Raw genomic sequence first — 12818 nt, 5'->3', positions numbered from 1 at the left:
AGACTAAAAATGTACCATCGTAACAAAAGTTATAAAGTAGACTAAAAATGTACCAGCGTAACAAAAGATATAAAGTAGACTAAAAATGTACCATAGTAACAAAATATATAAAGTAGACTAAAAATGTACCATAGTAACGAAAGATATAAAGTAGACTAAAAATGTACCATAGTAACAAAAGTTATAAAGTAGACTAAAAATGTACCAGAGTAACAAAAGACATAAAGTAGACTAAAAATGTACCATAGTAACAAAATATATAAAGTAGACTAAAAATGTACCATAGTAACAAAAGGTATAAAGTAGACTAAAAACGTACCAAAGTAACAAAAGTTATAAAGTAGACTAAAAACGTACCATGGTAACAAAAGTTATAAAGTAGACTAAAAACGTACCAAAGTAACAAAAGTTATAAAGTAGACTAAAAACGTACCAAAGTAAGAAAAGTTATAAAGTAGACTAAAAATGTACCATGGTAACAAAATATACAAAGTAGACTAAAAATGTACCATAGTAACAAAAGTTATAAAGTAGACTAAAAATGTACCATAGTAACAAAAGTTATAAAGTAGACTAAAAATGTACCATGGTAACAAAAGTTATAAAGTAGACTAAAAATGTACCATGGTACCATAGAACTTTATACGGGCTTATCATTGGCAGTGATGTGCAGACATGGGGTTCTGTGTCAAATGCCAGCTGATAAGGGGGTCAGGAAAGCAGGGGAGTGTTTTGTGGGAGTTAAATAAGATGTGTGTGTGTGTGTGTGTGTGTGTGTGTGTGTGTGTGTGTGTGTGTGTGTGTGTGTGTGTGTGTGTGTGTGTGTGTGTGTGTGTGTGTGTGTGTGTGTGTGTGTGTGTGTGTGTGTGTGTGTGTGTGTTCTGGCAATGCTTACTTAATGGGGACATCGCTCTGTTTACACCAGGGGTGTCCAAACTTTTTCCACTGAGGGCCGCACATGGAAAAATTAAAGCATGTGGGGGCCATTTTGATATTTTTCATTTTCAAAACATAAAAAAAAATATGGATGTTTTATTTATTTTACCTTTAGGGGTCCCGGGGACCATAAAGGACATTTTTAAAATGTTAAAAATAAGTAAAATTATTATTTTTTATTTAACGCTTACAGTTAATCTCTATATCAACTTCAAGTTCAAATAAAGTAATTTTTAAAAAAAAGGTTTTATGGCTTTTCTGTCAAAACAACTTAGTTTTTATAGTAAAACTGAAATATGCAGTATTTAGTACTTAGAGCCTTAAAAGATCAATAATGCAGGACACCATTGATTTTAATTCTTTAATATATTTGAGTACGGTAATCACAGTGAAAAGATAAATACAATACCACTAAATATATTTGGGATCCAAAAGGTGCCCCACTCATAAAGTGATACATTTTTATTAGGTTTTTCTTTTACTTTCAACACTTAAGTTACAGGATCAACTTCAGATACATCTGTCCATTATATGTTTAAACTATTATTTTTTTGTTTTATGCTCTTTTGTCAAATAAAACTTTAATGTTTTTATATGGCATCTGCACAATATATGCAATATTTACCACCTAAGACATTTTAAAGTGAAATATTTGAAGTAACTGAAGCCTTGAAAATAATTCATTATTACATGGATTTTTTTGTCATTATTTTTTTTTTTAAACAATTGCAAAAAAAGAAAGACAAAATTAAAAAAAAAACAGCCTGCATGGCAGCTTTGTGTCAACTTTTTCTCGTTAGATTTCACCTCATTCCACTTTTTTGAATGTTCTTTGTTTATTTTTGCAATAGTATTTCCAGAATGTGTGGCGGGCCGGTAAACAATTAGCTGCGGGCCCCAAATGGCCCCCGGGCCGCACTTTGGACACCCCTGGTTTACACAGTCACCTTTAGGGGACCTCTGACGGTATGGGGACAAAAAAAAACAGGTCCCCTAAAGGGAAACCTTTTTAAATGATAGTCAGATCCATTCTGAAGATGCCAAAGTGATTTTTAAGCTTTGGCCCATAAAACAATGTTTACTTGAAACATCCTATAAGAGGACAGCTGTTGTGCTGTATTCTGAGGATCATGTCATATTTAATTTGAACTTTTTTTTTTTTTTTTAAATGGTCCTCAGTAGTCGCATACAAATTTGTGTGAATTATGCAAAATTATTTAAATTTGGTCCCCATGAACCATATTAACTCTTTTTCCCCAGGGTCCCTAGTAAGAATGATGAGCACATTACCTCATCAATCCAGAGATTTAAAACTTGGTCCCCATTCCAAATGATAACCAGTGTGTGTGTGTGTGTGTGTGTGTGTGTGTGTGTGTGTGTGTGTGTGTGTGTGTGTGTGTGTGTGTGTGTGTGTGTACAACGCTCACCAGGAATGATGTTACTGTTATGTTGTTGTTTGCTATAAAAAAAATAAATAAAGCGAATGCTCTGCAAGACTGTCATCTTTTCCACGGGTCAATTCAAGTCGGCGACGTCACAGACGCCCACTTGGGGGTGTTGATGGACGGCAAAGCTCGAGACATTCTGCAGTGTTGCCGTTCAGCAGCCACTACGTGTCTCGAATCACTTGATCGAGTTTATTTCCTTCCGCTCCTCTAGAAGGACAGAATACACTGGGTTTTTTTTTTGACATTACTATAACCCCCTTATCAGCGGATTGCGTGCAGATGTTTTTAAAATAATATACCGTATTTCCTTGAATAGCCGCAGGGGCGTTAATTAATTTAAAACCTCCTGTCACTCCTGCGTTTACCGGAAACCGGCGGGATGGCCGTGCATGCGGTAATTATTTTAAAACCTCTTCTCACTCCGGCGTTTACCAAAAGGAATCCATAAAATTTAGGCGTGCGCTTTGAGTGTGATGTAAGCATACCATCATGAAAAGCACATTTAATTAAAAAAAACGTTATTATGGTCTTACCTGTACTTATAAATGGAGTCCATTTGCAGCTCCTTCTGACCAAAAGCATCGATAACTTGTTTATAGAAGTCTTCCTTATTTTCTTTCTTCAGTTTTAAAAGTCTCTGTTTCGATGGAGATATTCCTTTAATTATTACCTCCTGCTTCCATTGAAAGTCCAGTTTAGAAAACTGTTTTATTTTAGATACCGGTATGTAATCCTCCATGTTAAAAGTTCAGGCAGAGGAAAAAGAAAAAATCTCTTCCTGCGTGTGTTCACTTCTTCTGCAGTACCGGAAGTCGCAAGAAGGATCACTAGCGCGGCAGCGCCCTCTACCACCAGGAGGCGGGAGTCATTTAATGACTTATACAGTATTTCACACACGCAGCTACGGTATATTAATAAAACATAGCTGCTTACTGTTCTCTTTAGCATATTGTACCAGTATTCAATAGCTTGGACCTTAAATCCAACTGAAAAGCTCTTTATCTTTTTTCCTTTGTGCGATTGTAAACTACTGAAAGCAGCTTCCTTTTTTTTTTTTTTTTTTTTATAAAGTTTTATTTATACATTTCAACATTTCAACAATCAAATAAGTACAAAAGTAGTACAAAACAGTACAAAAAGAATACAAAGCAGCGCCAGGGGGTTATAAATTCAAAGTAACTAAAATAGAATGCAAAAAAACATATATATAATATAAACAAAGTGCAAAGCCATAGGCTCACTCAATTTCAGTAAACAACTCAAATTTGGAACACAGCATAATCGTCTTCACAGCTTTCTGGTTGCTAGAGGTAGAGAGTGTCTTAATGTACAGTTCTAACTCTTTTTTAAAGGCACAAAAGACAGGTCGGGTATTGAGAAACTTACATTTATGAATATAAAACTTAGCCAATAGTATAATGAGGTTGCAAAGGTAAAATTCCTTTTCAAATTTTTGTTCATATAGTGTAAAACCAAATATCACATCTTTAAAACAAAGCACAAATGTGTCGTGAATATTGTCCAGGATGAAGCGACAGATGCCCTGCCATAGTGATCGAGTGCTTTCACAAGTCCAAAACAGGTGGTAAACAGTCTCTGGATGCATGTTACATAAGGTGCAGGTAACATCACCCTAACCCTGAAAGCAGCTTCCTCCATTTTGAAAATGAGGACAGATGCGTCACTCGTGACGTAACGAATTTGACCCGGTGGAAGTTGTAGCCATATGCTAAATATTTTGCGAAACGAGTTTGACCCGGCGAAAATTATAGACATGCGATAATAAAATTAATATTTTGCGAAACGAATTTGATCCAGCTTCAATAATAAACCGGCGATTAGGCCAAGCATGCGTTAATTATTTTGAGAAACGAGTTTGACCCGGCAGTAATTCTAGACGTGCGAATACTATATTCCCTGCGCCAATTCAAGGAAATACGGTACTGTATCTCCCAAATGAAAAAACAAGAGCCATTAAAAAAATGCCAGCAGACACCAAAATGAATCAATTGAGTTTGTTTTAATTTTATTTAATTTTATTGATTTATTTTTTTGTCCTGTCCAGCTTCTCAGGCAATTCATATAGTTGATGTAGATGCCCATATCGGCTGTTCAGATTTACTTTACAAAAGAGAAGTGTAGGATACTTCTCTTGTTGCCTTATTTGTGTTTGACTTTATTAAATGTATTTATATTATTTAAATGTATTTATATTATTAGAAAAAGAGGTTGTTTTAATTAGTCCCTTAAAGGGGAACTGCACTTTTTTTAATGTTGCCTGTCTTTCACAATCCTTATGTAAGACAGGAACACATTTTTTTGTATGTATTTGAAATATTAATTAAATACGATCAAAAGTAGCTTACAATGGAGCCTATTAGAGTCGCTCTATTCTGCCTATAAAGCGCTTAAAAAACACCCAAACTCCTCCATTAAGGTTTTATATACATGCTGTAAGTATATGTAATGTAGTGATGGGCACATTTAAAAGAACATGTAATATTTACGTTTTTCGCTCATTAATTTTAAAATTGAATTTGTAATTTCGTTACAACATTAATTTTCTTCTTTAACAACATCACTGATTATTACTCTATCAGACTTCATGAGCGCCAACAATAATAATAATAAAACATCACTTACTGTACAATGTCTGTTGTTATTAGGATTGTCGACTGCTAGATTCCCATTTAGATGAAGAAAAGAAAAGGGGGGGTGGAACCAAGCGTCTTTTCGTGTATTTCTCGCCATTCCCGGGTCTAAATTGGCTGGCAAAGTGTACTAACTTGTTCATTTATGTCCCGAGAGGCATTATTTATGATCTAGAATAAACTTTCACGAGTTTAGCCGATATCAACCTAGCAGCATAAGCTAGTGATCACGTGGCCGCTATTATAGCGGATCACTAACTTTAGTGCTTAGAATAACACTGATATTTGGTTAATATTCAAGTTTCAAAATGTAAGTTGAATATTTTCGCCGATTTTTGTATGATTATTTATTTGGTCTTATGGTCGGAATAGTGGACCTCTCATTGGCTTCTTTTATTTACGTTTATTTACCTCCAAATTCTACAGGACAACCTAAAATCATCAGCCCGGAGGTTGGGTCTTGGGCGCAGTTGGGTGTTCCAACAGGACAATGACCCCCAAACACACGTCAAAAGTGGTAAAGGAATGGCTAAATCAGGCTTAGAATGAAGGTTTTAGAATTGCCTTCCCAAAGTCCTGACTTAAACGTGTGGACAATGCTGAAGAAACAAGTCCATGTCAGAAAACCAACAAATTTAGCTGAACGGCACCAATTTTGTCAAGAGGAGTGGTCAAAAATACAACCAGAAGCTTGTGGATGGCAGTGAAACTTGCCAAGAGAGATGTAACCAAATATTAGCATTGCTGTATGTAAACTTTTGACCAAGCAGATTTGGTCACATTTTCAGTAGACCCATAATAAATTTATAAAAGAACCAAACTTCATGAATGTTTTTTGTGACCGACAAGTATGTGCTCCGATCACTCTATCACAAAAAAATGAGAGTTGTAGAAATGATTGGAAACTTAAGACAGCCATGACATTACGTAAGTGTACGTAAACTTTTGACCACGACTGTACATATATAGCCAGACAAGCTAAATTGATTGTGCTTTCTATTTTGCGTGTGCTTTCAAGTTTGCACATGTTTTAATACATACAAACTTTCATAGACCAGGCCCTACGTCTTAACTCCCAAAGGGTGATTTGCGTCAGCAATGTGCCTACTGCATATCACAGTGTAAAAAGAAGTTAGCCACAGTACAAAATATATTTGGTGAATTTATGAATTCATACGGCCTTTCCACTTAACTAGAGCAAACCTCAAGGGGGTTGCAAAATGACATGCAAGAGGCTCAGAGTTGTCAGAGAGTGTCTTGTTTGTTTGGGAGTGATAGAATCCAGTATTATCATATAAACCATGTAGAGTTGAAAGCTGTCGCTGCACGAATTTCAATATGTCCGCTATTCCACTTCTGGGATCAGAGGCAAAGGCTGCACAGACTTTGATTCATGCACATTCCTAAATCCAACATTTCAACCACACACTCATTTCTGTGGTCCTCTCTGTTTCCACAAACTCCAACCAAGTCATGCATGCCGATGTTTTGCTGGTGTGGTTAAATCAATACCCATATTGAAAGCCTGAAGTAAAAAAGGTTAGGTTGGGATCTGGCGTGAATGGATGGGTGAATAATTGTTGGTCTGTGATTGACTGGAGACCAATTAAGGGTGCATTTTGTCTTTCCAATAGGCTTAACCCAGGTGTGTCCAAAGTGTGGCCCTCAGCTAATTTGTTTAACGGCCCCTGGCACCCTTTACAAATACTACTGAAAAAGAAAATGTAACATCAAAAGGTGAAATAAAACAGCAAAACAGGTGAAATGTAACGAGAAAATGTTGCAATTTTGTCTCTAATGCAGGTATTTTTTCCATTTACAAATGTAATTATTAAAATAATAATAATCAATCAAAAGTAATGTTTTGAATTAGTGACCTACCTAAAGCTCCAATTACTTCACATCAAAAATGAAATATTTTTTGGGGGAAAATATTGCTTATTTTATGCATTTGCTGTAAAAAAAAACGGAGGTTTATTTGACAAAAAGGGTATAAAATAAACAAACAAATCAAACAAATTCCAAAATAATGAAAACTTAGAATCAGCAGATAGATCTGCTGATTTTCCGTAAAAAAACAGAGTTTTCTTTGACAAAAAGGGTATAGAATAAACAAACAAACCTAAAAAAATCCAAAATAAAGAAAACTTAGAATCAGCAGATAGATCTGCTGATTCTACTGTAAGTTTTCATTATTTTGGAATTTTTTTGGTAAAAAAAACCTGAGTTTTCTTTGACAAAAAGGGTTATAAAATAAACAAACAAACCAAAAAAATTCCAAAATAATGAAAACTTGGGAATTTACTTTAGGAATTTACTTTTGGAATTTTTTATAATGAATAATGAAAACTTAGAATCAGCAGATAGATCTATCTGCTGATTCTAAGTTTTCATTATTTTGGAATTTTTTTGGTTTGTTTGTTTATTTTATACCCTTTTTGTCAAAGAAAACTCCGTTTTTTTACAGCAAATGCATAAACTAAGCAATGATCTAGAGCAGTGGTTCTTAAAGGCCTACTGAAATGATTTTTTTAAATTTAAACGGGAATAGCAGATCCATTCTATGTGTCATACTTGATCATTACGCGATATTGCCATATTTTTGCTGAAAGGATTTAGTAGAGAAAATCGACGATAAAGTTCGCAACTTTTGCTCTCTGATAAAAAAAAGCCTTGCCTGTACCGGAAGTAGCGTGACGTCACAGGAGCTAGTATTCCTCACAATTCCCCATTGTTTACAATGGAGCGAGAGAGATTCGGACCGAGAAAGTGATGATTACCCCATTAATTTGAGCGAGGATGAAAGATTCGTAGATGAGGAACGTTACAGTGAATGACTTGAGAGGCAGCGATGGACGTATCTTTTTTCGCTCTGACCGTAACTTAGGTACAAGCTGGCTCATTGGATTCCACACTCTCCTTTTTCTATTGTAGATCACAGATTTTTATTTTAAACCACCTCGGATACTATATCCTCTTGAAAATGAGAGTCGAGCACGCAAAATGGACATTTAAAGTGACTTTTATCTCCAAGACAATACATCGGTGACACACTTAGCTACTGAGCTAGCGCGATAGCATCGTTCTCAAATGAAGATAGAAACAAAATAAATAAACCTCTGACTGGAAGGATAGATAGAAAATCAACAATACTATTAAACCGTGGACATGTAAATACACGGTTAATGCTTTCCAGGCTGGCGAAGGTTAACAATGCTGTGCTAACGACGCCATTGAAGCTAACTTAGCAACCAGACTGCACAGAGCTATGCTAAAAACATTAGCTCTCCACCTATGCCAGCCAGCCCTCATCTGCTCATCAACACCCGTGCTCACCTGCGTTCCAGCGATCGGCAGAAGGACGAAGGACTTTACCCGATGCGTTTGGCGGCCCGGAGACGTAGGAAGTCAAGGTGAAGTCGGCGGCTAGCGCGGCTAGCGCGGCTAGCGCGGCTAGCGCTCCAACAAAGTCCTCCTGGTTGTGTTGCTGTAGTCCGCTGCTAATACACTGATCCCACCTACAACTGTCTTCTTTGCAGCCTTCATTGTTCATTAAAAAAATTGCAAAAGATGTCCAGAATACTGTGGAATTATGAAATGAAAACAGAGCTTTTTGTATAGGATTCTACGGGGTACCATAACTTCCGTTACTCTGACATCGTCACGCGCATACGTCATCATACCGCGATGTTTCAGCCGGATATTTCCCGGGAATTTTAAAATGTCACTTTATAAGTTAACCCGGCCGTATTGGCATGTGTTGCAATGTTAAGATTTCATCATTGATATATAAACTATCAGACTGCGTGGTCGGTAGTAGGGGCTTTCAGTAGGCCTTTAACCTTGTTGGAGGTACCGAACCCCACCAGTTTCATATGCGCATTCACCGAACCCTTTTTTTTTTTTTTTTTCAAATTCAAGACAAAGTTGTATGTTTTTTTTACTGGTGCACAAAATGAACCATGCATGAACATCACCTTGTTCAAAGAACAAATCCAACACAGTGCATAAACTCACAACAAATTACACACCTGCAAACCAGATGGAACATTGTTTGGGGGTATCCGTAATACGCCGATAGGGAGAAGTTTTTATTTACATGATGAGTCAGGTGTGTCTTGACCTCCGCCGAACCCCTGAGGCCGACTAACCGAACCTCTAGGGTTCGATCGAACCCAGGTTAAGAACCACTGATCTAGAGACTCAAGCATTGGAAAAAAAAAAATGTATGACTTATTTTTAACACTTTCATGAGTGGGACACTTTTGGATCCCCAATAATTTTAGTGGGACTTTTTTTTTTTTTTTTACTGTCATTGCTCTAAAAATAATAATAAATCAAAATCAATGTTATATTGATTATATAATATTAAAAGACTGGATATTTTGTGTTTTTGCCAAATAAATGGATTTGCCAAAAAAGTATTGAATTTGAAGAAATAAATAACTTTATATTGACAGATATACCTAAAGTTGATCTAAAAATATTTGTATATATATGACTGATGTAACCTTTTAATGACTGAGACCCTTTCATGTCCCTGGGACCAAACTTGAGGGGATCCCTAAAGGTAAAAAAAAAAAAATCTATACATTGTATTGGTTTTGAAAATGAAAAATATCAAAATAGCCCCCGCATGCTTTAATTTTTAAGTGTGCGGCCCTCAATGGAATTAGTTTGGACACCTCTGGCTTAACCTTTCCCGGTGAGCTGTGGAAAGGGATGGACGGGCTGAAATATCTATGTGTCCTGGATCTGTGCTGTCCTGGAAAAAAAAAAACCGGTTGATTCATGTTATCTATTGACTGACCAACTCCATGTCCCCTTTGAGGTCAATGTGAGTCGCCAAAGCTGACCTCACACCAGAAAACAAAGTGCTTGTGGGCCAGAGAAGCAGTCAATAAACGTGGTGCTTATTGACCTAGAACTGGTCACTCATGTGTGATGATGAGCCTGGTTGTCTGTAAAGACCACAATAGATACCAGAGGCCATTGATATGTGCTCCCCGGGCCTAATAGTACAGCTGGCGATTGTTTACGCACTACACTGGGCGGTATAGCTCCTGTGCCAGCAACTTGAGGGTTGCAGGTTCGATCCCTGCTTCCACCATCCTAGTCACTGCCATTGTGTCCTTGGGCAAGACACTTTACCCACCTGCTCCCAGTGCTACCCACATTGGTTTAAATGTAACATAGATATTGGGGTTCACTATGTAAAGCGCTTTGAGTCACTTGAGAAAAAGCGCTATATAAATGTAATTCACTTCACACTTCACTTCACTTCACACTGCAAAAAGTCAGTGTTCAAAAACAAGAAAAAAATACAAAAATGGGGGGTAATTTACTTGAACTAAGCAAAATTATCTGCCAATAGAACAAGAAAATTCGGCTTGTCAAGACTTTCCAAAACAAGTAAAATTAGCTAACCTCAATAAACCCAAAAGTACCTTAAAATAAGTATATTCTCACTAATAACAAGTGCACTTTTCTTGGTAGAAAAAAAAAAGAGACCTTTTTTCTCTGTTGAAAAATGTTCTTAAATTAAGTAAATGCTAGTGCCATTATCTTGACATAATGATATGCGCTCGGCATTACATTTCTTGAAACCAGCAAACTTACACTAAAAACTAGTTTATTTTTCTTAATGGAAAGGCAACCGCTTGTTACTCTCGGGGTCTACTAGCCGATCAGGCAAATCATATGGTCTAAAAATGCATTTTCCCATCGACAACATGACATCATCGCGCCAAGTGCGTGCTCTTTCAATTATATATATATATATATATATATATATATATATATATATATATATATATATATATATATATATATATATATATATATATATATATATATATATATATATATACCGTATATCAGTGGTCCCCAACCTTTTTGTAGCTGGGGACCGGTCAACGCTTGAAAATTTGTCCCACGGACCGGGGTGTGGGGATGGGGTGGAGGGGGATTATTATTATTATTATTTTTTTTTTCAAAAATAAATACAATCATGTGTGCTTACGGACTGTATCCCTGCAGACTGTATTGATCTATATTGATATATAATGTATATATTGTGTTTTTTATGTTGATTTAATTAAAAAAAAAAATTATAATAATATATATATATTTTTTTTTTAATAAAATTTCTTGCGCGGCCCGGTACCAATCGGTCCGCGGACCGGTACCGGGCCGTGGCCCGGTGGTTGGGGACCACTGCCGTATATTACCAAATAAACGCCCTTGGGCAAATAACCGCTCATGTCCTAATAGCCGCCCGGGGTCTGACCCCATTTTGTGAATTAACCGCCTCTTCCTAATAACCGCCTATGTCCAAATAGCCGCCCATGGGCTGTTATTTGCATACTTTAGATTAAAATGCTACTGGGGTTGCGTTTGCCGCGGTATCATTGTTTTGATGGTTTTATAAAGTACTTGGTACCATACTTTTATTTTTCCTGTATGCTGCTTTATTTAAAACTTGGAGTACTGTAGCCTTTATTTTATTTAAGTGACAGTATTATTGTTCTGTTTTGATGGTGGGTTTTATACTTGAGTACCTGGTACAATCATTTTATTTTTCCCGGTAGGCTGCTTTATTTAAAAAGTGTATTTATTTTTAGTATTGGTATTCTATTTGAAAATTGTTGCACTACTGCCATGTTGAGGCCTTGTTGATCGCTTGTCTTTTGATAGCCTACCTCATGTTAATCTCTTGTTTTTTTGTTTGTATGTTTACAATAGCTTTTACATTTAAAGTTTTTTGTACGAAAAAAAAATACTGGACAGTAACCATTGTAACCAAATAATGGCCTGGTGCAGGCTGGTGCAAAAATAAATAAAAGCTTTGTGCAAATAACCGCCTGCTTCTTTTAAACGCCTGTCTCCAAAATCGATTTTATGAAATAAACGCCCGGGCTACTATTTGGTAATATACGGTATATATATAGATATAGCCCGGCCCCCAGCCAAATTTTTTTTTATTGTAATTTTGAAGAATTTACCTGAATGTGCATGAACTATTCCTGTTCAAAATAGTTTGAAATGTTAAATTTTTAAATATTAACTGTGCCAACTGTACTACTATATATGAGTACCGGTAGATATGTTCTCCTGTTTCATTGAAAATAAAACAGCATTTGGCTGTGATCTGTTTTAATTATGAGACACAATTGTCAAAGTCATGTTTTTTTTTTTGTTCATGCTTGAAATAAGAAATTATTACTTTGAAAAAGCAGTTTTATACTTGTGAGTGTTGATGATACAGCTTTGCAACAGTTGATATTCTAGTTTCAAGCATGTTTTACTCAATATAGGTCATCAAATCTCAGCAACAAGCTGTAATATCTTACTGAGATCATTTAGGACCAAAACACTTAAAACAAGTAAAAGACTCTAACATAAAATCTGCCTAGTGAGAAGAATTATCTTATCAGACAGAAAATAAGCAAATATCACCCTTATTTGAGATATTTAATCTTACTTAGATTTCAGTTTTTACAGTGTAATGTCATAAGAGAATCAGAGTTTTTCTTTGCAAAGACACAGACTGCTAGCAGACTATTGCTTGAAAAAGCAGAGCGTCAATGAGCTGAGGAATGGCCAGAATCCTGAGGAGTGGAAGGTAAACAAAACAACCAGGTAAAAAGACAACTAAAGGTTTTGCAGAACCCTTTTTTCATCAAACCTAGGGTTGGATGTCGTCTATCTGATACTGGTGCCAAAACAGTACCTTTAGAACGGTGTTGGTGCTTAAATGCTTAATTTAGTTCTTTGAAAAATA

General features: G+C 36.1%; 1 protein-coding gene across 2 annotated transcripts in view; it reads right to left on the bottom strand.

Annotated features, from left to right (window-relative positions):
- The window catches only part of rimbp2b (RIMS binding protein 2b), a 160536-nt gene extending 152145 nt beyond the window's left edge, over window positions 1-8391 (bottom strand). The window contains exon 1 of one of the 2 annotated variants that reach the window (XM_062051086.1): window positions 8372-8391. The gene's annotated coding sequence lies outside the window, so the exon portion shown is untranslated. The remainder of the gene's footprint in view (window positions 1-8371) is intronic. The other variant, XM_062051079.1, reaches the window with a different exon arrangement.
- Between the last annotated feature and the right edge of the window lie 4427 nt (window positions 8392-12818).

The sequence above is a fragment of the Entelurus aequoreus genome, linkage group LG06 (assembly GCF_033978785.1).
Source record: "Entelurus aequoreus isolate RoL-2023_Sb linkage group LG06, RoL_Eaeq_v1.1, whole genome shotgun sequence".
Classification (NCBI taxonomy): domain Eukaryota; kingdom Metazoa; phylum Chordata; class Actinopteri; order Syngnathiformes; family Syngnathidae; genus Entelurus; species Entelurus aequoreus.
This window is presented reverse-complemented; position numbering and strand designations above follow the sequence as displayed.